This window comes from Xenopus laevis, chromosome 6S, assembly GCF_017654675.1.
Source record: "Xenopus laevis strain J_2021 chromosome 6S, Xenopus_laevis_v10.1, whole genome shotgun sequence".
NCBI classification, from domain to species: domain Eukaryota; kingdom Metazoa; phylum Chordata; class Amphibia; order Anura; family Pipidae; genus Xenopus; species Xenopus laevis.
In genome coordinates, this window is record NC_054382.1 from 109,759,570 (window position 1) to 109,786,707 (window position 27,138).

The 27,138-nt window shown below is 38.5% G+C and overlaps 1 protein-coding gene across 5 annotated transcripts in view; it reads right to left on the reverse strand.

The window, feature by feature from the left end:
• pag1.S (phosphoprotein membrane anchor with glycosphingolipid microdomains 1 S homeolog) overlaps positions 1 to 27,138 on the reverse strand; it is an 82,572-nt gene that overhangs the window by 25,372 nt on the left and 30,062 nt on the right. For 2 of the 5 annotated variants that reach the window (XM_018223823.2, XM_018223821.2), the window contains one exon: positions 1,644 to 1,719. The exons of the other annotated variants lie outside the window; for them this stretch is intronic. The gene's annotated coding sequence lies outside the window, so the exon portion shown is untranslated. The remainder of the gene's footprint in view (positions 1 to 1,643; positions 1,720 to 27,138) is intronic. 5 annotated transcript variants of the gene reach the window in all.

Genomic DNA, 27,138 nt, shown 5'->3' on the forward strand with positions numbered 1-27,138 from the left:
ACATGCAGTTCCCAGATGTCTGACAACTTTGTACATCTGAAAACCAAATGGCAACTCTGAATAGATCATAGGGTTTTCCTTTCAGCACCAGCGCAGAAATGACATTACAGCCCGTTCCCAGGAAACAGAATGATTCACAGAATGATTCACAGCACATAATGATCATTCAAGGAGATGTGACAGCAATAGATACCCTATAAATAAATATTCACAATTTACACAAACTATCATTTGACTTGTGCAAATCAATCTGAAATGAAGCATTATTTGTACTTCTTGCTTAATTAGTTATTAGTATAATTAGTTAATAATGAGGTGTATATGCAGTATCAGGGGAAAATGTCCAAATATAGCAGCTGAAGGGCTGGTCATTGTGGTTTTGCTCTGTTCCTGGGACCCTATGGGAGGGGGGCAAACCCCATCATGATCATTCCCCCTGTCCCAGCTATGTTTCTGTCTTATACGTCATAGGAATTATATTCATAAATGATAAACATGTATTACCTCTCTGGGTTTTTATTGGGAATCTGTGCCTGCATTATGAAAACCCCTTAGTGATCCACACTGGTTATGAAACTGCAAAAAAAGCACAGAAGGGTTGGCTGTAGCCTTTTCCAATCCTGCTTTGGGCTCCTTGGTTCCAATCACTGATCAGCAACATGCGCAGTAAAGCAGACCTGATTTTTGCTACACTCCCATAGCTGGTATAAGCAGCCAGGGGACTTTGAGGTGCAGGTATGGATGTGGTGGAGAGGAAAATTAAAAATCATCAAAAAATTGTAATAAATGTATACAGGTATGGGACCTGTTATCCAGAATGCTCGGGACTTAATTTGGATCTGCATACCTTAAGTCGACTAGAACATTACATAAACATTAGATAAATAGATAGCTTCAAATAAGGATTAATTATGTCTTAGTTGGGAACTTGGGATCAAGTACAATGTTCTGTTTTACTATTACAGAGAAAAAGGAATTTTTTTTTTTTTTTTTTTAAATTTGGAGTCTATAGGAGAAGACCTTTCTGTAATTTAAAGCTATCTAGATAACAGGTTTCTGGATAACTGATCCCATACCTGTATTACATAATTGCTTAGAATTAGATTTTCTTTTATTGGCTAAAACATTTTTAGGTTGACATTCCCTTTAAACTACATACGTAACATGAATGGGAAGCAGTCAGAACAGCATTGACAAAGCCTCCTCAAACTGCCTGTGTACATGAATGTGTAGGATTTATGCTGAATTTGGAATAGTGATAAACACATATGCAGCGCACACAAACACTAAATTGGGGTAGTGATGAGCGAAAATGTTTCACCTGGAAAAAAATTCCAATAGACATTAATGAATTGTGCTCTGAGAAAGTCGTGCAGGGAAAAAACAAAAAAGAGGTCACTGTGAAAATTCACCCCATTGACTTTAATCTGTTTTGCAAACGTTCAGCAAAGTAAAATGAGGCTCATCACTAGGGGACTTTTTAAAAAGTCTTTTTAAAGGCTCTTTTTTTTGTGCTGAAACATACCACATATACAGTACTTGTAGCAAACCTAAACATTGTAACTCATTGTATCAAATGATTGAAACAGTCTATTTATAAAGAAGCTTTTTAGTATTATAACCTTTATATCATTTTCTCTTACCGTAACCAACCAAGCTGTCAATAATCAATGTATTCTGTATCTCTGAAAGCAGTGGCAAACATACAGCTGGGCCATCCTGCAACACAATAACAAGCTCACACATTTACTAGAAGATAATAGCAATAATTATTAGTATGCTATTGTTGGTTTATAGTTGTCAGCGGTAGCAAAAAGATTTGTGCAGAATAGAATAGAAGTATAAAGGCAAAACAAACTATGGTAAATGAAAGCTTGTACCTAAATGCCCAGTAAATACAGGTATAGGATCCATTAACCGATAAATTACAGAAAGGCCGTCTCCCATAGACTCCATTTTATCCAAATAATCCAAAATGTCTTTTTTCTCTGTACTAATAAAACAGTATCTTGTACTTGATCTAAACTAATATATAATTAATTCTTATTGGAAGCAAAACCAGTGTTTATTTAATGTTTAAATGATTTTCTTAACATGTGAAGATCCAAATTACGGATAGATATGTGGTGTTTATACAAATGGCCTGTAGATGTCACTGTGTCCAGACTTATACTGTGCATACTTCCTGACAGCTTAAAAGTGAAAGTTACTGTTGTGTAATGGCTGCATGAGTCTCTGCTAATAAAGCAATGTTATACTCTACTCATCCTCGGTTACCCAAAACATAACAAGATATGTTAATTGGAAACTTCCAGGTGCAGGCATTCTGCATAACAGGTCCAATTCATGTGCACACAAACCTGACAAGCTATAACCTCCCGGATAGGATAAAAATGCCTTTATTCACATACAGCAGGGCAGCATAGCAACGTTTCGAGCCTCGCACGGCTCTTTGTCAAGCTAGCATATCATTATACAAAGTCTCTGTATAATGATATGCTAGCTTGACAAAGAGCCGTGCGAGGCTCGAAACGTTGCTATGCTGCCCTGCTGTATGTGAATAAAGGCATTTTTATCCTATCCTGGAGTGCTGCCCATCTCTTCTCTGGCTCTAGCAAACTGGTGTGGAAGGACACCACGGGAGGTGCACCCAATCAACCGAAGTAATTAACCAGGTGTGTGCCCCTCAAATCTTTTTTTGAAGCTATAACCTCCCTCCATATTTGGTTTTACCTCTTCATCTTTGGACAAAACAAATACCACTTTTATAAGTTTCCTAATGTTGGCTAAACATAGGCCCCTCGGCACAAGTTGATCAGCCAAACCCCTCACTTTGAAGACCCAACTAAACATACAAGATCAAACGTTGGGTTAGAAACATATGGGCAGACAAACTGCATATTTCAGTACAATTAATAACACATTTGCTATTAATTAATCCAGGTCTCTTATCAATGACAGCCAAGTAAATATTTGGGATGAAGTTTTTATTTTTTTAATAAAAACAAATCCAGCTCTTCCCTTGTCCCCCTGTGTGTGACCAGTACAAAAAGTAGCTTACGCATTAAAATTTCTCACTCGGGATTCACCACGCAATTCTCCAGGGTTCATTTAAAAATGACAAAATTATTTATTTGACATATTTAAAAAGCTGTCAGTAATGGTCCAGTGCATTAAAGACAACTCACAACATTGCCTCAGAGTCTGACTATTGAAATATCCAAAGCTCTTTCAAACATGTAAGACTTGCTGGGAAGCTTTATCTATTCAATGAACATATTTATCTGCATTTAATGCTAAATAGCAACTTTCTCAACCTTTCCACGCCATGTAATTAGACTTCCTCAACAATTTTGTCTATGTAATTGGTTAGGCGGTACACATTTCCATAGCAACCTTTACTTGCTGAAACAGAAAACACTTTTCCACAGCTGTTGTATCACACACCCACCCAAAGGTACTTATTTAGCATCTAATTGCCAAAGAAAAAAACATTTCTTGGTTGACATTGCAGGACTTGCCTTGTTCACATTTTAGTGCTTGGGTGTTATAAATACTGTAGCTTAATAGGATCCCCAGCATTTGGTAATAAGTTATGGTTTTGGTGGTTTCAGAGCTCTAGTTTTTCTTTCCCCCGTTTCTGCCCCTTCTTTTTTTCCAGTTCCATTCCTGTATATTTTTTAGGTTTATCTCACAAAAAAAAAAATCTTTGAAACAAAATGTTTTATTTTACTACACAACACCCTAGAGAAAGAACAGTAGAGGGCTTTGTATTATCCCCTCCCCAATCAAACAATACACCTTTGCACAACAATAAACAGCTCATTGTAGATCTTCTAAATTCATTTTCATTCAGAAAAAAAAGATATATGCCAGTAAGCATGTACACTGTACTAGGATTCATTTTCTTCAAAGACTTCCTCCCACTCTAACCACAAAACAAATCTCCTACCCACAGATCTTTTTATTCTTATGAACTGAAATTGAATTAGTTGGGAATAAAATCAACTTTGGGTGACCTGCCTCCTACCCCTTGGATCACTTCCCAGCCTATCACTTTATATTTAGCATTGAAACGGGGCCAGTACAAATAAATTTCAAATCAATCTAGGGTCAACCTCTTGGAAATCACGGGGCCCCGTACAACAAAATTTTCCCAAAATATTTTTAAAAAAAACATTGGAGCCAGGGCCCCCCTTACAAGTAAAAAAAAAATTGGGGCCAAAGAATATTTTTTAAAAAAACATTGGCACCAGGGCCCCCCTTACAAGTTAGAAAAAAAATTGGGGCCCAAAGAATATTTTTTAAAAAAACATTGGTGACAGGGGCCTATAGAGTATTGAAATAATATATTGGTGGCCAGGGGATTAAAAAAAAAGAAAAAAAAAAACCACACACACACATTGGTGTTCAGAGGAACTGAACGTGTGGCTTCAGGACTTCAACTTCACTTCTGTGATTTCATGTCTTTTCGGCGCTTCAGGACTTTCGGCTATTTTCATGACTCGGAAGGAGGCGGCGTGACTTCGGCACCGTCAAGGGGGGGCCTGGCTCTTTCGAAAAGTTCAGCACTGCCGGGCCCCCCTTCAGGCCCGGTACACTTGTACCCCATGTGCCCATGGACCAAATATATATCCTAGTTAGAATTTTTACTTAAAATATATTTTATGAGATCCTCATGTACTGTACATGAGTCCTTTGTACTGTCCCCAAACCAACATCAGAAATCAAAGAAAACATTTGTAATAAAGATTGTGAGGTTTTTGTTAATCTTGATCCAGTTTAGTTTATAGGGGCAGTATACCCCTTCTGCAGCATGAGTTCAGTGAATAGGAATAGCACAGAATAGTCCAGAACATACATTATAGTTTTAATTAAGACATAGCAAACTTTTTTGATAGACATATTAACTTTCTGTTTCTTTATATTTAAATGTAGTTAAAGGGGTTGTTCACCTGAGATAACATTTAGTATGATGTAGAGAGTGATATTCTGAGACAATTTGCAATTGGTTTTCATTTTTTATTATTTAAAGTTTTTGATTTATTTAGCTTTTTATTCAGCAACTTTTCAGTTTGCATCTTAAGCAATCTGGTTGCTAGGGTGCACATTCCCCTGGCAACCATGCACTGATTTAAACAAGAGACTGGAATATGAATAGGAGAGGATCTTACTAGAAAGTCAAGAAATAGATATTAGCAATAACAATACATTTGTAGCCTTACAGAGCATTTGCTTTTTAGAAGGGGTCAGCGACGTCCATTTGAAAGCAGCAAAGAGTCCGAAGAAAAAAGGCAAAAACTATAAAACTATAAAAAAATAAATAATGAAAACCAATTGAAAACTTGCTTAGAATTGGCCATCCTATAACATACTAAAAGTTAACTTAAAGGTGAACCACCCCTTTAAACCCACTTTACGATTGCCACCTTTTTGCTTCTGAAACTCTGGACAGCGGGGTGGGCAGTGATGTCATGGGAGTGGAATGGGCAACATCCAGGGTGGGATGTCAGGGAGGCGGTGCTGTTATTCAGCCATCGGCAAATCAAGGAGCGTTTTTTCTGAATTTCACCATTTGGAAAACCGGTAGGTAGATTTGACTTCCAAAATATTCAGGCTGTCCAGGCCAAACCTGGACATATGGCAACCTTAATCCACTTTATAATGAAATATTCCTTATCTGTTAAACAGAGGCTGAGGGAGGAGGGCCTTGTTTAAACAGAGCTCATTTTTATTTATGCTACTTTATAACAGAGTAAAGGAGAGGCACACACAGAAAGTAATAATAGGCAGTGAAGAGGAACTTAAACTGTTGATGATGTACTACAGTCGCCTGCGCTAAAGAACACGCGGTGCTTCGTTTTCCGAAGTTGCCTCACAAGGAAACTTCCGGCAACTTTGGAAAACGAAGTTTAGCGGATGCGACTTTTCATTATAGCGGATGGGAAGACACGCGGAGGCAGTATGGGGAGATTGTCGCCCAGAAGAAGAGGCGATTAGTCGCCAGGCGACAAAATCTCCCCGAATCTCCACGTGTGAACTAACCCTTAGCCTGAGGTTCTTTGAGACCTACAAGTATTACATATGTTGCTCTTGGTTTCATCTCTGTTGACCACTCCTGGAGCGTAACAATGGTGTTGAATTGCCTCTGATTGTATGCAATCTATCGGACTGGTGAAGTCTGCACTCTTAAGAAAGTTTTGTAACCTTTTCCAGCCTGGTGAGTATCAATGTTTTTGGACATCCTGAGAAAATCACCCAAGTTCAAACCATGACATGACACTTCCACAAACCTTATGTAATTACGATCAGAAATGGATAGAGAAGACCCAGATTTCTGTTCCTCAGATAAGGCAGGGACCCCATGCTTGCATCTGATTTTAATCTCTGACAGAAACACAACTCAAATGAAATGAGGATTCTAAAGGGTCACATCTCTCTGGTACAAACTTTTGTTACTTGGGATCATTTTCCTCAAATACATGGACAAGTATAATGCTTTGACTAATTTATTTAATTGAATTCTCTTTATGTAGCTCAGGACAGTAAAAATAAAAATAACATTTCAGGTCAGGACTTATTGAAAAGGGTTTGCAAAACATCACTGCATGTATGTATGTATGTATGTATGTATGTATGTATGTATGTATGTATGTATGTATGTATGTATGTATGCCCCCAATAGAGAAACACATTATGGTTTTTGTTCTAAAAATATTTATAGAATGTCAGGAACTTTGTTTATCCATTTGTGCTCCTAACTGCCTGCTGCTGTTTTCCTTTCTCTATAGGTCATATTTTCAGCTCATACCCAGATTAATCACTTTGGGCTGCAGGAGGTATCTCTTTTGTACGATCTGCTATACACTCAGATTAAATCTCAACGGCTTGCTTCATATGAGCATTGGTGGGGGAGGATAGCAGAGAAGGTTTGTGACTCACCCAGGCTATAAACCAAAGAATTTATTAAAATATTATAAGTCCCCTGTTTAAGCCCTACTTACTCATGCTGAATGTAGTTGTATGTTGCCCCTAAAACAAGAACATCTCCCACACACCATTACTTGGTGAATATTTTACACTCATTGTGCTGTTCATTTATTGCTGGTCTTCTCCCCTCCAATAATATGCATAGATCATCTTCACTGGCAACCCTTGCTCATTTAGTGCTCGTGCTGTGTTTCTGAATAGTGAGGACTAAATAACTTGATGCCCAAAAACTTTAGGAACCCAATACTAGAGGTCAGCCATAAAAAACAAAACTGCTCTTTTTCCCCCAGAGTGCCTTGAAGAGAAGGTCTTTATGCTGTCATAATCAGAAGCTCCCGTTATGCCAACTGAACCCCAAAATCCAGTGGCACCTACTGCAACAGTGACTGTAGTTATTAAACGGAGATCACCTGGTAAACCCAGTAAACTCCAACATGACAGGTTTTTCCAAGTGCAAAATACAAAGGGTATAAACAGATGCATAAAGATTCCTGATAATTAATACGACAGCACAGAAACCAGTGCAACTAACATCAGAATTTAATAATCAGCCCTGAAGCATCAGCTTATATTACAGAATAACCTCATTTTCTGTTTGACAATTAGTGACGACCCCTAAGCTTTGCTTCTCAACAGCTGCTCAGAGCCCACTGAGCATGTGAGTGTCACAGACACTTTCCAAGATGGTGACCCCCTGTGACAAGTTTGAAGTCCTGTGTCATTGCTGATATTGACAAGCTGAAAGTTGAGGCTGCTGCAATAAGTTCAGTATATAAAACATGGCATTTTTAGCCATATTTATTTTTAGTGTTTAGTCCTCCTTTAAAAGGAAAACTATATCCCCAAACAATGTAGGTCTCTATAAAATGATATTGCATAAAACAGCTCATATGTAAAACACTGCTTCATGTAAATAAACCATTTTCATAATAATATACTTTTTTTTTAGTAGTCTGTGCCATTGGGTAATCATAAATAGAAAATTGCCATTTTAAAAAATAAGGGCCGCCCCCTGGGATCATATGATTCACTGTGCACACAAACATGACAAACAAACTATACTTGTTAGGTCACATGAGCCAATTAACAGACAGAGTTCTGTCTTTTGCTTCTTCCTGTTATAGTTAGAGCTGCAGTTTTTCTGGTCAGGTGATCTCTGAAGCATCAAAGAGACCATCACAAAATGGTGGTTCAGGGCAAGAGATGTAAAAGGGCAATATTTACTTAAGTATATATACCAGTTTGGTAAGATTCTTTAATATGCCACTTAATATGATAAAAACAATATGTTGCTTAAGTATTCATTTTGGGGGTATAGTTTTCCTTTAAAGAGCTTATCGAGTCCAACAAGGGAAAAATCTATGTATCTTTACTGCAAATATACTTGATTGTTATTTATTGAACAAGCTCTTCCTTCTATAAAAAAAAATCATTTATAATCCACTTACAGCAAGTATACAAAGTGTATAAATGACACGTGTCTTTCTACACCCATGTTGTGTGGCACAAAGGGAGAATCCTGAGCAGCAACTAAACAGACACCACCTATTATTACTGTTAACTCGCTTTGTATTATCTCCTGCCTCTGCGGAACATTAGAAATAGTGTGGGATTTGTAGCTTGACGTTTATTTACCGGATTTCCATTGCATATTCTTGGTTCATTTTATTTGGTAAAGTAAAGTCTACAGCTTTTTCAGTAAAATTTTCTTTTAAAGACTTTCTTTTGCATATTCATGGTTCAGCCAATTAGACAGTAATGTCAACAGATTTGCAGTAAAATCTTTTTATACCAAATGGACACGTGGCTCATACGGAGACAATTTTCAGGTCTTAAAAGCAGAATTGCAACGTTACTGACCTGGTAATGACATTATGTACCAAATGTTATAACAGACTCCAAATTGGCAAATAACATTATTACCAGGCTTCTGGCTGGGGTCTGTAGGGACAGATTTGTTCCGGAATTAGGAAGGAAAGCACATTCCTGGGTCAGATTCTGTTCCCTAGAGAAACCCCCCTAACCGAGTTTGTGTATTGTATAAAATTCCAGCATTGTTGCAGATGCCAGGGAGATTTGTGTCTAGCACAATTGAAGTTGATGTGTTAAAATTAACGCAGTGGCATTCCATGCAAATCGGATGCGGTCCAGTTAGCATCAATTTCAGCATTTGGCACGAGTGATATGTGCACCAGATTATTTTGGCACATCTGCACTAGGCACTGTGCCTAAATATAGATTTTAATCTAAGGGCCTTTTTGGAATAAATTAAGTAATAAAACAATATCCCCTTTTTTCCATAAAAGATAAAGATTTTTAAATGGGAAAGTTTTTCTATGTATTTATTATAAAAATGTTTTTATGTTTTTATGGATTTAAAAATCCTGCACTTAATAGAAATAGAAAGTTTTTAAATGAGTATACTATAATAAGCAAGGTTGCATTATTGTTAAGTTGGATTGGTGCAGGATTGATTTTAATATATGTATTTTGGCCGCAATACGAAGATAAAAGATTTTGTAAAGTTTTGTCAGGACAAATAAAGTTGGATGAAGTTAGGTTGAGAGAACGTGAGGGATAAAGGAAGGACAGAGCAAACTGACGTCATCGCTCAAGGAAGAAGCCAGCAAAGGCGAAACGCGTAAGCGGGATACAGCTCATCTGTGCAGAAGCGCCCACTTTGAAGCAACACGAGACTCTCAGGGACGCCGAGGAGTCAGATTGGACATTTGGGACGCTAAAAGACTTACTATTTGCAGTGTACAAGCCAACGTTTGTGAGTGTGATTTTTATTTGTATTAAACTGTTTTTAGAGAAATCTGCACATGAACCTCTTTTATCTCTCAGCATAATCGGTGGAACCAGCGGAGGCTGGAGTCGGCATTTTTTGATCTTTGATCTTTCAAAACTCACGTCTGGTGAGTTGTTTGTGCTACTGGCACGATCGGTCTCTGAATTGTGGTTAGAGTGTTCACACTCAGCACTTAAAAGTTACGTAATTATTGTGTGCACACAGGGTGAAAAAATAACAGCAAGGGCTGCACGTCTTGGCTACTCTTTAATGTAATATTTCACAAAACAATCCTTTCTCCTCCATTTTTTATTTTTTAATATTTTTTATTTTTTCCTTAAAATTGCTTTGAATTTAAGTTTGGCACGAAACATTGGATGACACAATTATAGTGTGAATTGTAAAGCACGGTGGTTTTAAATAGACACCAAGGGGGTCAGCAAAAAATGTTTAAAAATACTACACTATATGAAATTTATTTCTGTTATTCTCCCTCACCAAATTTATTTGGAGGAATACAGCGACTTTACATTTTGAAGCCTATTAAGGACTGTCACTATGGCAACCTTGGAGTTACCAACTATTTCAGAGGTGGTGTTATCTCAAATTAGAGTCCTGTGCGAAACCAATTTGTTAAATCTGAACCCGACTCGCAACCCACATACTTACCCGCAAGTACCTTATCCGCAACCCGCTGACCATCAAGAAAGAGGAAGTGCTATCATTGTAAACCAGAAGTGACATCATTAGAAGTAGGCATGATCAGAAAAAAAAGGAGTAAAACTTGCAATTGAGAAGACCGCGACCCGACCCACAAACACGTTTATACCAACTCCTGAAGCTTCATCCTGCAACCTGCAGGGTACCACAGGTTTTTGTGGGTAACCCGCGGGTACCCGACCAGCTGCAGGACTCTTATCTCAAATGTTCCCCATTGTCAATAGGTTCAGCAGAGAACAGGAGATAGACAGTTGCACTTCAACCAGAACTGCACTTGTGGCTGTAAATGACCACTAATAGCTGCTCTGTAGAGGCTACACATGTCAACCAACCTTACCAACTGCTGCTACCAAATCAATTTACTGTATACTATATGAATTATCTAGTTTATTATTTAAGTAAACATTTGTCTGGTGCTTCTTTCGGCTAGCTACACATGTACCAAACTGGGTACAGGTTTGTGTTTCTTTCACAACCCCTAATCCTTTATCATAGCGCACATACAAATATACATTAATGGAAGTTCTGCATCCCAACTCCCATTATCTAGTCATTTGTCTCATTTGCATTAATACACAGCCAGATGCATCTCATTAATAAACCATCACTTTATTTCTCCTGGTGGGGCCACAGTTAGTAAGTGCGGATTTGCATATGGAGTGCAGTGGATCACAGGGCCATAACATATAATGGATAATAAAGAATGATTAAATACTAGATTATATTGCCCTTGGTATCAAGGGGCAAGAACCATCTCTTCGAATTCCAATATTGTCTTTTCCAGGGACACAGCTGGGAGTCCAAAGTGCAATGACAGCTAAAAACACAACATTGCCCAAAAAGGGATTAGGTTACATCCTCATTTATCAGTCCTCTGCACAATTCTACAAATTATCGACAAGCCTTGAGGCAACTGAAAGGGTTAAGAGATGCTCCACATGAAGTCCATTGACCTTTCCTGGCTGGGAGAGCATTTACATTCCTAGCAGAAGCCCCATACAGAGAGTGGATTGATTTGCTCTCCAGTGCCAAGGGAACCTGGCTGACAAGGTTGTGAGGGCTGAATTTTAAGCACATTAGTGGCTGTATTTTATGTGCACTAATCTAATATTTTGGGTAGTTCTATTAGAAAGTCCCTGCGGATCTTGTGTGTGCCATGGATGTATATAAGAGGCACTGAATCAACCAACACCTTTCTTATTCCACCCAATGTACAAAAAGCACTCCATGCAATCTTACATTGGAAAGAACTAAAATAATTATACTTTCTTCTGTCTTCAGCTTTATTATTATTATCCCCTGGGAAGATGCAGCATATGCTTTATACCTGATCAGTGCTGAAATTGGATTACATGAATGTGTCCCATACACTGACATATAATACCACTTTAACACACCCAGGAGTTTCTGGTTTTATGTAAACATACCGGAGAATATGTAGAAAAATAAAGTGATACTATACGAAAAATATATGAAAAAGACACTTTTGACCCAAGAATGATTTGCAACCAACTTGCATGTGTCACAGATGGAATGGCAGACTGCCCAAGCTTTGTAGCAGGGTATGTCATCAAGCAACTCGTCAATGCAGGGAGACGTTTTTCCTAAGGGGTTTAACTAGAACTGGAGCTTTAAAGTCTACAGATGATCAATTACAGGAATTAATGCTATAGTTTTAGGTGTCTATGTTTTAATTATTACGTAGTACTAATATGCACTGTGTTGGTTATTTATCCAATCAACTGTTACCCAGGATACTGTGTATTTATAGTATGCATCTGGAGTCTTAGTCTTTCATGAATATGAACAGATTTGGAAACACAATTAGTGAACACCTACAGGTAATTTCAAGTGGACTAATTTAATTGAAACCAGGGGGGGTTATTTACTAAACTCCGAATGCAAAAATCATGAGAAATTCATGATTTTTTTTTTGCATATGTCAACGGGAGAATCTCAATGATTTTTTGATGTGTTCTGGGTTTCGTGCAATACCCAGAAGTTTTCGGGCAAAAAGTATAAGAAATCTGAGTTTTCAGGTGAAAAATCCGAAAAATTTTTGAAAATCGGAGGAAAAATCTGAAAAAAGCTTAAAAACCCTGAGCAGATTTGATCAGAGTTTGAAGCAGAAAATATTGAGATCAATTTGGACTTTGATAAATAACCCCCCTGGTGTTGACGGTCAGATTCTGTGGGCTTTCAAGTCTCTTTTTATTGGATGGGTAGGGGATATGCATTAAGTTTCCCCCATTCTCCAAGGAGGGTGAACCCTTCTAGATGTGTGGATACATATATTAAAAAAAAAAATGCAAATCATATATTTGTGTATGACAATGTTTGCTCCCCCCACATCTCTGGAGGCAAAAATGGAGATGAAAAAGCACAGATCACTGGAGACTGGAATCCTTTCCATGACATCTCCTTCCACCTGAGGCAAGTGATATAGATTCTCTCTGTTCTCAAAGCACAGACAAGCAATGAATGAGAAACTCTGGGGTTAGAATCATATAAATGGGATCTACCGATAAAAGAATAAAAGGATTTTACCTTACAAAAAACAAATGCTACTCATACTGATCTACTAGTAATCCCACTGCCCACACATGAGCTGGTACTGACCAATAAAACTTAAATGGCTAAGTCTTCTACAGGCCTTCACTAGAACCCTAGGCAGCATGGTAAAAATCCATTACATATCTGTTGCACTGGAAATCCATTTCTACACATTCTGGCCATAAGTGGTGCTAATTTCCTGGCACATTTACACACACTAGGGTTCTTTTTGTAAGGAGCCAATTAACCTGCCTGTAGTTTTTTTTTTTTGATTGTGAGTGTGAGTGGAAACCCAAGCCCTGCTCAAAGTCTTCCAACCCATGTAATTATTCATATGCAGAAAACAAACGTTGGTTGTGGGCTCCTCTATCAGAGTACATGTCTTGGGGCGTTGAAATACCATGGTTCCAAGATTAATACATATATCCCAGGGGAGAAGTGTTCATTTTTATACCTTTTTATATAAAAGCAGGAGGCTAGAAATTCTACAACAATGGAATCTCTTGGCCACAAAATTCCATTGAGGCTTTCTGGTGGAAATACTTCCAATAATGGAAACGCCATTTTATAGAAAATAAAACCCATCAAGGGATATTCTATTGTAACATACCTTCACTACAAAACCCGCTTTACAAAATGAATGTAAAAATGAACAAAAAAAAGCAATTATTTACACAGCCACATTAATTTTTTTGTAACTGGAGCCTTAAAGGCCTGAGCTGATGGAGGCCCATGCATTAGGCAGATCCTATTAAATCTCATTTTCTCCTGTGTTTACCTACAGCATTGAGTTTAGAGTTTTTATGTTGGGATAAAATCGATACAGATTTCCAGCTACTGATCTTGCTGCTAGAACTAGACCAGACCTGGGAAATTCTGAATGGTTTTCAATGGTGAATGAAGGAATCAAATTATCTGTTCCAAGCAAATGGCAATTGAAAAACACAAGTCATTCCTTGGGAACATACAGTTAATTTCCTGTCTATCTCAGCACATGGCACTTAGTGGGGTGGTTAACCTAAAGTATGTAATAGAACTTTTCAATTGCCTTCTTTTTCCCTTTTTATAGTTCTTGAATTATTTGACACCTTCTTCGGACTCTTTCCAGCTTTCAAATGGAGAGGAGAGGGGATCATTGACCTCATATAAAGCCAAATGTACACATTTGTCATTTGTACTTTATATTACTAATCTTTGGAACTGGAATATGTATAGGAGAGTGCCTGAATACAAATGAATACCTGGTTGCCAGGATTTGGTCCCTAGCAAACAGATTTCTTAACTTGCAGACTGGAGAGCTGCTGAGTAAAAAGCTAAATAACCACAAATAATAAAAAAATTAAAACCAACTGGAAATAGTCTTAGAATATCACTCTCTACAGTATACTAAAAGTTTACTCCTTTAGGGTCAGGACACACAGGCAGATTCGGGGAGATTAGTCACCCGGCGAGAAATTGCCTTTTCTTAGAGGAGACTAATTTCCTCTCCCCACTGACTAAAATGTAATTCGCAGGCGGGGTGGCACTCAGAGCGATTCGTTTTCCGAAGTCTTCAGAAGTTGCTTCACGAGGAAATTTCGGACGACTTTGGAATAGGAATCGCTCCGAGTGCCATCCTGCCGGGGATTTACATTTTAGCCGTTGGGAAATCAGGGGAGGCAGTTCAGGGAGATTAGTCGCCCCGAGGAAGAGTAGATTTGCCGGCGGGTGACTAATCTCCCTGAATCTGCCTGTGTGTCCTGACCCTCTGTGTATATGTATATCTATTGTATTTATTATGTTACAGGTCCTTACAGGACAAATTAAGGTATACATACATATAGATATATTGACTTGCACATGACGGTGGATGATTTAGCTTTGAAAATGGAAGAGATAAGAAAGCTTAGCTGAATCCAAACAAAATAACCTTTAACATCAACAAATATATGAAAATATTGACACGTATTCAAGTGAAGGAAAATAAGTGCTTCGGACATGGGATTATATAAAGTGGGGGTTACTAGTGATAAGTGAAATTTTTTGCTGAGGTTCGCCACAAAAATGAAGCCCATAGACTCCATTGGGTGAAAAAATTGTCAACCAACGAAAAAAAATTTGACGCACATAGACTTCAATGCATTCTGGCAAATTTATCGGCGTTTTGCGAATTTTTGGCTAAGCGAAACGGGTGAGATTCGCCCATCACTTACTATGTATTGACAGTATCATTTGAAACATATCTAAGAAAAATAAACTGACAGAAACATAGTATCTATGGAATCCATGAGAGGATTAATAACCTATGAATATAATTATCATCTCTCTCCTATGTTCCTGTAAGGAGTTATGGTCATTATATTCTTGGCCCAGTTCCTACTCACCAGGTACCTGGTTTCTCTCAAAGCCAGTGTGAAGTTTGAAAGTGGTGGCAGCCAGTTTGTGCGCGTTTTGTGGGTGTTGGTGTTTGGGGGGCTGTTATGCTAGTCTAACCTGTGTGCAAGGTGGGTAAGAGACTGAGTTAGTTACCCCTGATAGTCACACCTAAAGTCATGTGCAGCCCAGAAGTACCGTAATCGTGACAGTTTCTATTACACCCAAGAGGATCCTAAAACAGCCTAAGGGTGTGATTATTTTGGGCCATTTGTCCTGGCAGATTATCTGGTTTGGGGTGACATTTGTGCATTTAAATTAGGGATGCAATGAATCCAGGATTCGGCCAGGATTCAGCCTTTGCTTTGCTTTGCTGTACCCAGATCATTGCCATATGTATTGAATAAAGGCTTTTTTTTTTTTTTTTTTTTTTAAATCACAAACCGGTGCTGTGCTTCAAATTTTCTACAGTATGTGAATGGATGGTGGTCATTGACTGCACCTGCACTGGGAAAAGTTTTATTTGAACAGAAAGGTGAAAACGGAGGTGACCTAATCAAGTCTACAAATTTCTGTTGACAGGGTGTCTCTGCTGGCTGTAATACTAGAACTAGCATAAATAGGAGAACACCATCCACCAACATTACTTGGCCCATATCTATTTTGGGTCCCACTCCATCCCATTTAGTGGTGCTATCTCTCGGCACACTTTATATAGAATGCAGTGTTGCAGAAATTTACCAATAGGATCAAAACGCTTTAAACCATGGCTTTCGAGCATCTCTACCCCTGGCACAAGTCTACTTTTATGTCTGCAACAAGCCCAAGCCTTTGCCAACATGTTTGCCCTGACGACTTGGGCCTGAATCCCAGTGCCCAAGTTGTTCCTACTTGTCTTGGTATAACGGTCCTGCAGGCTGGGTGTCTTGAGGAAAGAATCTGCATACTATTGTAATACAGTTGGACCATTTTTCTTGGCCCATTAGCTCTCATAACATAAAAGGAGCATTATATAATGCTGTGTTTGCTTTTGGTAACACCAGTTTATAGAAGTTAGTGTTAAAAGAAAGTCTCTATATGACTCTGTCCAAAACAGTATTTTAATTCTAATACTGGCACAGGATCCGTAAATCCGTTATCCAGAAAACTACGAATTATGGAAAGGCCATCTCCCATAGACTCCCTTTTATCCAAATAATCCAAATGTTTATAAATGATTTCCTTTTTCTCTGTAATAATAAAACAGTACCTTGTACTTGATCCCAACTAAGATATATTATTGGAAGCAAAACCAGCCTATTGGGTTTATTTAATGTTTACATGATTTTCTAGTAGACTTAAGGTATGAAGATCCAAATTATGGAAAGATCCGTTATACCTGGAAAACCCCAGGTCTCGAGCATTCTGGATAACAGGTCTCATACCTGTAGTACCAACAAGCTCCTGCTATACAAGAAGTCTGAAAAACAAAGGAGAAAGCCTTCAGCGGCAACAAATACAGGTATAGGGTCTATTATGCAGAATACTTCGGACCAGGGGCTTTCTATAATTTGGATTTCGATACAATAAGTCTGCTAAAAATCATTCAAGCATTAAATAAAATACAATAGGTTTTACATACAATAGGATTGTTTTATTAGGTTCAAGTATTAGCCTTCCCATAATTCAGTGCTTTTCAGATAACTGGTTTCCGGATAAGGGATCCCATACCGGTTTGAAATTATTGCAAACACTCTCTGTATCATAATATCATCTATCAAACTACATCCAGAAATAGGCACAGCAGTGGAAACACACATATTGTGCTGCAGCCAAGCTCACACTGGAAGAAGTATTTCAGGTCCCAGAGGGGCTTATTAGCTGAGCTATACAAACACAAGACAGATAATAATTTTACAATATTTTCTCAGCATAGGGCTCTTACTTGTACATCCAATGATGCCCTTGTGAGTATAACAGACACTTATCATTATATGGTATGGTATAAAATTGCTTGGCCTTGCTTCCCAAACGGCACTGGCTGTTTGTCGCTGTGTAGCGGTTTAACTTCCCTTAAGGAACATTGTTATGTGAACACGAGTTGTTTTTCTTTGATTTGTAAATATTCAGAAGTTGTATTTGGCACTGCCATAGACGATCTTTATTTCACATATCAATATATATATTTGTCACAGCAGGGACAAACTGTTTAAAGGAGAACTAAAGCTTAACTAAAGTAGTAGCTAGAAATGTTGTACATTATGTTTTGGGTTTCTGTACCAGCCCAAGGCAACCACAGCCCTTTAGCAGTAAAGATCGGTGTCTCCAAAGATGCCCCAGTAGCTCCCCATCTTCTTTTCTGCTGATTCACTGCACATGCTCTGTGCTGCTGTCACTTACTGAGCTTAGGGACCCACTCACAATATACAGTACACATAGAATAGAAATGTCACAATATAAGGCTGATTAGTAATTAATACACATAATTACAACATGGCAGCACATAAACCAGTGCCATTGGCATCATAATTTAATAATCAGCCCTGTAGCATCAGCTTATATTACAGACCAACATCATTTTCTGTTTTATAATTAGTGACGACCCCGAAGTTTAGCTTCTCAACAGCTGCTCAGAGGCCACTGAGCATGTGAGTGTCACAGACACTTTCCAAGATGGTGACCCCCTGTGACAAGTTTGAAGTCCTGGATCATTGCTGCTATTGACAAACTGAAAACTTTAGGCTGGTGCAATAAGGTCATTCTAAAAGATATGGCATTTTTAGCCACATTCATTTTTAGGGTTTAGTTCTCCTTTTAACTTTTGTCGGTGATTATCTCTAAGCCAAAATGTGAGTCAGTATTATAGTGAGTGAGAGTGTGTGTGTGTGTGTGTGTGTGTGTGTGTGTGTGTGTGTATATACATATACACTTATATTTATGTATACACACACACACACGAAATATGTATATACATTTTCATAACTTTCCTTATAAAAACTATATTAACTCTTAAAACGGAGTAAAGGGGTTTTTACCAACGCATACATGAAACACTAACCGTGCCATAAAGACACGCATGTGCCAATCGCTCAGTTTAAGAAATGACATTTACAGTACCACTAAATAACCACTAATTATTGCCATTTTATCTCTCTCAGGCAAATCCTTTGTACATTTAAGGCTTTGCAAATCTCAATAGGTGTCAAACAGGCAATTTAGTGTAAATCACAGCACTCTTATATACAAAGCATGCCAACTGTGGAGACATTATGTGGAAGCAAAGACATAAATAACAAAATTCAATGATTACGTCTCTCCATTGTGTCCTTTCAAGACAGAAAATCAAACACAAATCAATATAGTATTCCAATTTATGGAAGCAAAAGCACTTTAATTCTTGTAGCGTATTGTAAGCAAATCATGTCAATGCTACCTTTCTGCATGGCCCTCTGTGGCAGCTCTAGCTGTTGAGGTTCATAGGTAGATTATTTATTGGAAGGTTTTTATTCTGGTCTCAATCTGCTTTGCAGGTTACAAAAAGAGACTACAAGTAAAATGTCAAGATAACAGATTGAACAAAACAAAAAACCTGTGGCACAGCTGATGAGATTGGTTCCGTAAAAAGTGTTTATTCAGCTCACAAACAAAGTGGCAAAGTTTCAGGCCTCTGCTGGGCCCTTTGTCAAGCCTATTGGTCTATTACATGTAACAAACATAAATAGTGAAAGAGAGGCAAAACATAAGGAGGAATTGATCTATAAATGCAATCCTATGGTACCCATCAGCGCCGGATTTGCTGGTTCCGCCCTAGGCCCAGGCCAAAGTGCATACCTCCCAACATTTTGGAAATAAAAAGAGGGACAAAAAAAGTTGGCACGCCCATTTCTGTGGCCACACCCCCTAATTACCATGTTCATTTTACAAAATTTGGCAGATTATGAAAGTTTGAACATTTACAGTTTTACAGTTTTGCTAATGAAGGTGAATTGCCCTTTAAGCTGTGCGTCTAACTTTTCCCAAGGGACCTGTTATATAGTTACAATTACTTATTTCCTTAGCTCGAAATTGTAACAAAAGTATCTTATCTGCTGCTGTAGCTGTTCTAGGCTCTCTGCCAAAAGCCAATTAAGTTAGAAACATTGTTTCTTTTTGTGGCTGTTCAGTGCGGGACTTTCCAGTACAAACAAGGGACTGCAGGTTGCGCTGTCAAAAGAGGGACTGTCCCTCTAAAAACGGGACAGTTTGGAGGTGGCCTCGCCAGGGCCTGGAACCCATGACAAACAGTACTCAGCACTTTACCTGAGACACTTCATTGTATGCTTTCTTTCACTATTTATGCATGTAATGACATTATTACTATGTTGTTTACATGTACATGTTTGTTACATGTAAGAAAGCTGAAGGACAATTGAAAACAATGGGGCAGTCTATCAGGACTATGCTCTCAATTGAGAGGGAATCTGTGTGGCTGACCACTACAGCTCAGCATTAAAAAGTAGAAATACTTAAAAGAAGATAGATACCCTTCCTGTATAACTTAAAAAATTGCTTTGCATGCTCTTTGTGGTGTAAATATTTTTTCCATATCCACCCCCCAGATATTAGCAGGTGTTCTTTTAATCAATGTGTAAAGGAGTGCCCTCTGATGATCTGTCCAAGACGAGGCAATGGATTCAGGGAGCGTCTCCTGATGCTCCTCTTCTCAGATGTATTGCTCTTGTCAAACAGAAAGATTGAACGGAGCAGAGAAGCATCAGTAGTCATTCCAGCATCAGTAAATTCATCTCCTTCCATTCTGGCCCAGTGGGAGGCAGAAGGCACTTATTTTACAGATTCATTAGAATAGCAGAAAAAAACCAAATATGAAATAAAAAAAAAAAAAGACGGTACATTGCAAAAGTACTACAAATGGCAAATGAGCAATTTTCGAAAATATTGCCCAATTTTCTTCTAAATAAATGTACCAGGTTATATAAATAACAAAACTCCTTTGTCAGCAAGTTTCCCAGTTCCTAAGGAACCCATTGTTACCCTGCACCTGAGAACATAATTATTCACTATACGTGGCTTGGAAATGTTACGGATATATAGATTCCACTGCAGCCGCAAGTAAATCATTACCGAATGTTGATGACAGCTGCACGGAGATCTGTATTCTCTCTGATTTGTAAAGCTATGGAAGAAATGAAACAACTGTAAGTGTGGCTTGAGCTCATGCTAATAATATATATACTGGTGCAGAGTATTAGGATTAGTGGCACCAAAATAATACATACACACACTCACTGTATACTTACATTCATATCCATTGTTTCCCTAAACAAAATAATAAAGGGCATTCGCTGAGCTCTGTGTGATGCCACATTTTCAGTTTGAGCAATTGCACTAGATTTATCAAACTCACAATTCAAGGGCGCAGCACTGACATTTATATTTATATATACATGCTACTGTCAAACACACAATTAATATTAACATTGCTTGTTTTACATGGAATTTCCCTGCTTTTGTCTTCATTTAAATGCCCCATATAATATTCTCATACCCCATTCATCTTTCAGATATAAGGATTTGTATGGGAGGTGCACATTGGCGTGCTTTGTGAGTTATTAGCGAATATGCTAAATGAGCAGATACATATATATTTTTATATTCCAAGGACATAAACCCTTCTTTATCGGAACCCTTGTAACATGGTATTTCATGATATCTTTAGAATGATTTTAACCTGGTGGTCGGGTATGGCCACCTTAAAGGAGAAGGAAACCCCCCAGGGCGCAAAAATCCCTCCCCTGTGTTGCCCCCCCCTGGGTCCTCCCCCCGGCCTACCTGTCCCCCCCCCCGGGCAAATGACCCTAACTTGTTACCCCTCTGCGCAGGTCCTGTCCACGGAGTTCACAGGTGCCATATTGTCAGAAGCGGTCTACTTCCTGCTTTGACCGGCGTTTTTGTAGGAGCATTTACTGGTACGGATCTGCTGCGCATGCGCCGAAAGTCACAAAGTTTTCCGATTTCACTTCATGATTTTCAGTGCATGCGCAGTAGATCCGTACCGGAAAATGCTCCTACTGCGCATGCGCCAGAAGATGCCGAAATCCAGGAAGAAGACCGCTTGGGAGAAGATGGCGCCTGTGAACTCCGTGGACAGGCCCTGCGCAGAGGGGTGAGTAACAAGTTAGGGGCATTTGCCTGGGGGGACAGGTAGGCCAGTGGGGAGGAGTGGGTGGCAACACAGGGGAGGGATTTTTGCGCCCAGGGGGGTTTCCTTCTCCTTTAACTTATATTTGGGACATGGAAAACCCAACTGTCAAGACTGTATGAGTGCACATTTTGCAGCTGGAATTGGCTCAGCAGATGTTTCAAACCTGGCTGCTCCATCTGTACAGGTATAGGATCTGTTATCCGGAAACCCATTATCCAGAAAGCTCTGAAAAGTCCATCTCCCATCAAATAATTCACATTTTTAAAAATAATTCCCTTTATCTCTGTAATAATAAAATAGTACCTGTACATGATGCTAACGAACAAACATATAATTAACCCTTCTTAGAGGCAAAACAATACTATTGGGTTTATTTAAAGGGTTCGTTCACCTTCAAGTTAATTTTTAGTATGTTATATAATGACCAATAGACAACTTTTCAATTGGCTTTCATTATTCATATTTTATAGTTTTTTTATGAATTGCCTTCTTCTTCTTCTGACTCTTTCCAGCTTTCAAATATTGCTACTTTTTATTTATTTACTTTTCTTTTTATTCAGGCCTCTCCTATTCATATTCCAGTCTCTCATTCAAATCAATGCATGGTTGCTAGGGTAATTTGTAGGGATGCACCGAATCCTCTATTTTAGATTCGGCCGAACTCCCAAATCCTTTAGCGAAATACCGAACCTGAATCCTCTTTTGTATATGCAAATTAGGGATGGGAAGGGGAAAACATTTTTTACTTCCTTGTTTTGTGACAAAAAGTCATACGATTTCCCTCTGCACCCCTAATTTGCATTTGCAAATTTGGATTAGGTTTCAGTTTGGCCAGGCAGAAGGATTCAGCTGAATCTGAATTCTGCTGAAAAAGGCTGAATCCTTGATTCGGTGCATCTCTGGTAATTTGAGCCATAGCAACCAGGTTGCTGAAACTGCATACTGGAGAGCTAAATAAACTCAAAAACCACACATAATAAAAAATGAAAACCAATTGCAAAATGTCTCAGAATATCAGTCTCTACATCTTACTAAAAGTTAATTTAAACGTGAACATGTTTAAAGGATGTTTTAGTTGATTTAAGGTATGGAGATCCAAATTACATAAAGACCCCTTATCTAGAAAACCCTAAGTATTCCAGACAACAGGTCCCATTACCTGTATAATTATGAAATTTTAGCATTTACGAGAAATCAGCATACTTATTCGATTATCTGCCTCAGTACAGGCTGGCCAGGTTGTCACTCTCCACTACTATAGGTCTTGGATTTTTCCATGGCACTTTAAAGGAGAAGGAAAGCTACTGAAGCAGTTTATTGGCAATAGATTAGCCACAATAGTGCAAACTATAACACTATATTTATTCTGCAAAATGCTTTACCTTACTTGAGTAAACAGCTCTTGAAGTGTTCTCTGTTTGTTTAGGATAGCAACTGACATATTGGCTTGGTGTGACATCACTTCCTGCCTGAGTCTCTCCCTGCTTGCTCATAGCTCTGAGCTCAGATTACAGCAGGGAGGGAGGAGCAAACTGAGCATGCTCAAGGCCATGCCCTGAAGATTTAAGCTAAAAACAGGAAGTCTGATACAGAAGCCCATGTGTACACAATAGAAGGAAAGAAATGTGGTGTTTCTATTGACAGAGGACTCACTACTTTGAGGGTTTACTGGTGTATTTATATAGACCTTTCTAATAAAGCTTACTTAATTTTAGCCTTTCCTTCTCCTTTAAGATTTACTAAACAAATAAATTTTTCAATAAAATGAACAGTCCACTCAGTGGCTGGCAGCTTGGATGGTTTGGCAGTAAAGAGTAAAACGCAAAGAGCAGGAACAGTAGCAGATTTTGTTGCCATCATCTTGGAGAGAGGCGATAAAGAACGAGTTTCAGGCTTTGCGAGTGACAACAATCTGTGATGTTCCCAAATTATAAAAGCAAATCTCAACACGCTCTGTCAAAGATCCGCCGGGAAAAGCAAGACATCCCTGTAAATTCAATCTACATGGTGTTCCGTGGCAGTTTTATTTTTGTTGTACAAGATAAATTACTAAGACCTGCAATGCAGCCAGTATTTCTAATAAGCCAGGGACATTATACCTTAAAGAATATACATTTTCTGTGTAGTGCAGACCCGTTAGCAAGAAAATCCCAAAGCATTCCAGATATAGATCCTGTGCACATATACTTGACCTTTCAATTGCACAATTAAGTGAAGGAGTGACAATTCTCCCAACCTGCAGTCTCCAGCTGTGCACTGCACTATCCTATCAGTTGATAGGGGTCCCCTATTGTAAGTGCTTGCTGGAAACTTTGTAGTTTGGATTTAGAAACCTGCTCTGATACATTGGGTTGACATGCTGGGGGAGAGAGCCGCTGTTTTTATACTCATACAAAAAAATTAAAGGGCAAATGCAATATTGCCTGTGTGGGAGGCTGAACGTTTGACTGCCTGTCATAAAAATACATTTATAAATGAATACCATCCTCTCCTGTTTTTCCAGTTTCACTTCCAAGTTGATAGGCTAATTGGCATTTATCAATTACGCTGCACACTTTACAAATGAGCAATACACAAAGGCAATTCAGCTTGTACAGGTATAGGATCCTTTATCCGGAAACCTGATATCCAGAAATCTCCGAATTACAGAATGGCTCCCATAGACTCCATTTTATCCAAATAATCCACATTTTTAAAAATGATTTCCTTTTTCTCTGTAATAATAAAACAGTAGCTTGTACTTGATCCCAACGAAGATATAATTAATCCTTATTGGAAGCGAAACCAGCCTATTGGGGTTATTTAATGTTTAAATAAATTGTTAGTAGACTTAAGGCAGGAAGACCCCGATTACAGAAAGATCTGTTATCCGGAAAACCCCAGGTCCCGAGCATTCTGGATAACAGGTCCCACACCTGTACAAACAATATGCAACATTTTACATACAAAACAAGTCAATGGGGGGAATTCACAAAAGTGTCGGTAAAATAAGTAACCCAGAAGTGGCGGTCAACAAATTTGTAAACGGTCGTACGAATGGTAAATTCACAAAGGCAGATGTTACCGTCTCTCAATGTCTCGCAAGTCCGACAATTTTCTAAAATGAGTGTTTTCAAAAGACAATTAGACCAACATTTTCATTTTGGAGCGCCTAATGTGTCGGAAAAATCGACAGCAAAACAAATGAGTTTATGAGCAATTCATAAAAATGTCAGGAAAAGTGGCGCCAGAAAAAACCACACCCACTTTTAACGTACACGTCCGGAAATTGCCGGGTAAATGCTCTGTGAATTTGTCGGCTGTTACTACGACAATTAAAAGACATTTTTTTGTTCCCGACCACCAATGTGTATAATAAGTGAGTATTACCCCAATGTTTTAGCACAATCCTTTGTCAGGGGGAATTTCCGATAGGGTCCACAGCAAGAAAAAATTGCAATGTTTGTTGCTAACAAAACGGGATGTGAAGGTGTGCCTTTCAATTGTCTTCACTCAATAGGAAGACTCCAGCAAGTCTTAATTCACTGCTATAAAGTACAGATATGAGATCCATTATCCAGAAAACTGAATTACAGAAAGCCATGTTCCTTTTTCTCAGTTATAATAAAACAGCACCAGTAATCAAGATATAATTAATCCTTATTGGAGGCAAAACAACCCCATACCTCCCTACATTTTGGAAATAGAAAAGAGGGACAAAAAGATTTGTTGTGTGGAGTATGGTGAAAATTTTTTGACCACTCTCATTTTGTGACCACACCCCCTAATTGATGGGATGAGCTGTCAAAATTGATACTGTCCTGCAAAAAATGGGAAAGTTGGGAGTTATGCCTACTGGGTTTATTTAATGCTTATTTTTTTTTTTTTTTTAGTAGATGTAAGATATGGTGATTCAAATACCTGAAAAACCCCATGTCCTCAGTATTCTGGATAAAAGATCCCATATCTGTACAGTGATCTTTAACAAATAAATGATGTTTCAACAGACAGCTTCCCATTGGTACAAAGATATCTAACTGACACCTTACTATTCTCTACAGTCCCCTCATATTATTTCAACATTATACCAGTAGTCAGCTCCCTTCCAGCCACTACTCCAAATCTCACAATGCTTTGTATGGTCTGTGATTAGCAGGCATGATAAAGAAAAGAACAGTAGTGTGCTGAGTATCATGGGATGTGGAGTCTTGGCTGGTGGAGAGTCTATTCCTGTAGTATGGCAGACTGAGAAGGGAATAATAAAAGGAAAGACAAACTACGGTATATACTCGAGTATAAGCCGAGTTTTTGCAGCCCCCGAAATATGCTGAAAAACTCTACCTCGGCTTATACTCGGGTCAAGTCGCAAAAATGGTCGCCGGCGTCTAAGAATAGTCGCCGGCGCCTAAGAATATTCGCCGGCATCCAAGAATAGTCTCCAAGAATATTCGCCGGCGTCCAAGAATGGTCGCCGGCATCAAAAACGAGACGCCGGCACCTCCAAAGGGAGCAGAAACCCTCAATTTTTTGATTGAAACTTACCAGAAGCTGCTGCATTTCTCACCCTAGGCTTATACTCGAGTCAATAAGCTTTCCCAGTTTTTGGAGGTAAAATTAGGTACCTCGGCTTATATTCGGGACGGCTTATACTCGAGTATATACGGTACTTTTAATTAAACTTTAAAACCAATTTTATCCATATATATTAGAAAGCGGCTTGAAATAGATTCTTCTTTTCATTAAACGAATACATATGAAATAATGAAATAAGCAGAACACTCAGAAAAATCACCATGGATCTGCCCAAATCAGAAGCAAATAATATAAAAGGAATGGCTGCTCCTGAGGTGTTCATGGAGTGTAATTAGAGCAGTTCCGGGGTATGCAATAATCTCTAACGTGAGTACATTTATATTGGAGAGCAGCAGAAGTAAACAATCAATCTCCAATGCATCGCAGTAAATCTGCTCCCAGGCATGCAGATTCAGCAACAAAATAAAGCCTGTCTATGAAAAAGGACTTTAAAGATTTTCTGACAATGTTGTACTTTGCACAGCGCTGGGTTCTGTTCCAGATGAAATGAAAGATTAATTATTTGTGAATGACAGTGAGCTACAAGAGGTTCTTTTAAAATTAAATGTATTTTTTTTTACATCAAAAAGCTTGGCTCAGAGTCAGCAAACGATCCTTCTCACGGATAGCCAGTACGGCAAGGATTTATGGCATTCATAAACAAGTCATTTTTAATCTTCCTGTTACTTTCCTTCTTTCTGATACGGCCTCTGCAGACCTGGGGCATTTGTACGGCATATAAAATATACAAGGCTGGAAGGATTTGGCGTCAAAATATTAATAAAGGGAAAAAGTGACAACAGGTAAAAAAAACACACTGAAATAAATAGTAAAGGTATGGGACCTGTTATCCAGAATGCTCTAGACCTGGGATTTTCCTGATAACAGAACTTTCTGTAATTTGTAACTTCATACCTTAAGTCTACTAGAAAATCATGTAAATATTAAATACATCTAAATAGACTGGTTTTGCTTCTAATAAGGATTAATTACTGTATAT